Source organism: Mizuhopecten yessoensis, unplaced genomic scaffold, assembly GCF_002113885.1.
Source record: "Mizuhopecten yessoensis strain PY_sf001 unplaced genomic scaffold, ASM211388v2 scaffold5757, whole genome shotgun sequence".
NCBI lineage: Eukaryota > Metazoa > Mollusca > Bivalvia > Pectinida > Pectinidae > Mizuhopecten > Mizuhopecten yessoensis.
The window spans coordinates 1-278 of record NW_018406208.1 but is presented as its reverse complement, the minus strand read 5'-3'; positions in this window follow the sequence as shown (position 1 = coordinate 278).

The following is a 278-nucleotide window of genomic DNA, read 5'->3' as shown; positions in this document are numbered from 1 at the left end:
TATCTATCCTGCCCCGTGTTTTATATCTGGTGTATCTATCCTGTCCGGTGTGTTATATCTGGTGTATCTATCCTGTCCCGTCTGTTTTGTATGGTGTTTCTATCCTGTCCCGTGTGTTTTGTATGGTGTGTCTATCCTGTCCCGTCTGTTTTGTATTGTGTATCTATCTTGTCCCGTCTGTTTTGTATGGTGTGTCTATCCTGTCCCGTCTGTTTTGTATTGTGTATCTATCTTGTCCTGTCTGTTTTGTATGGTGTATCTATCCTGTCCCGTCTGTT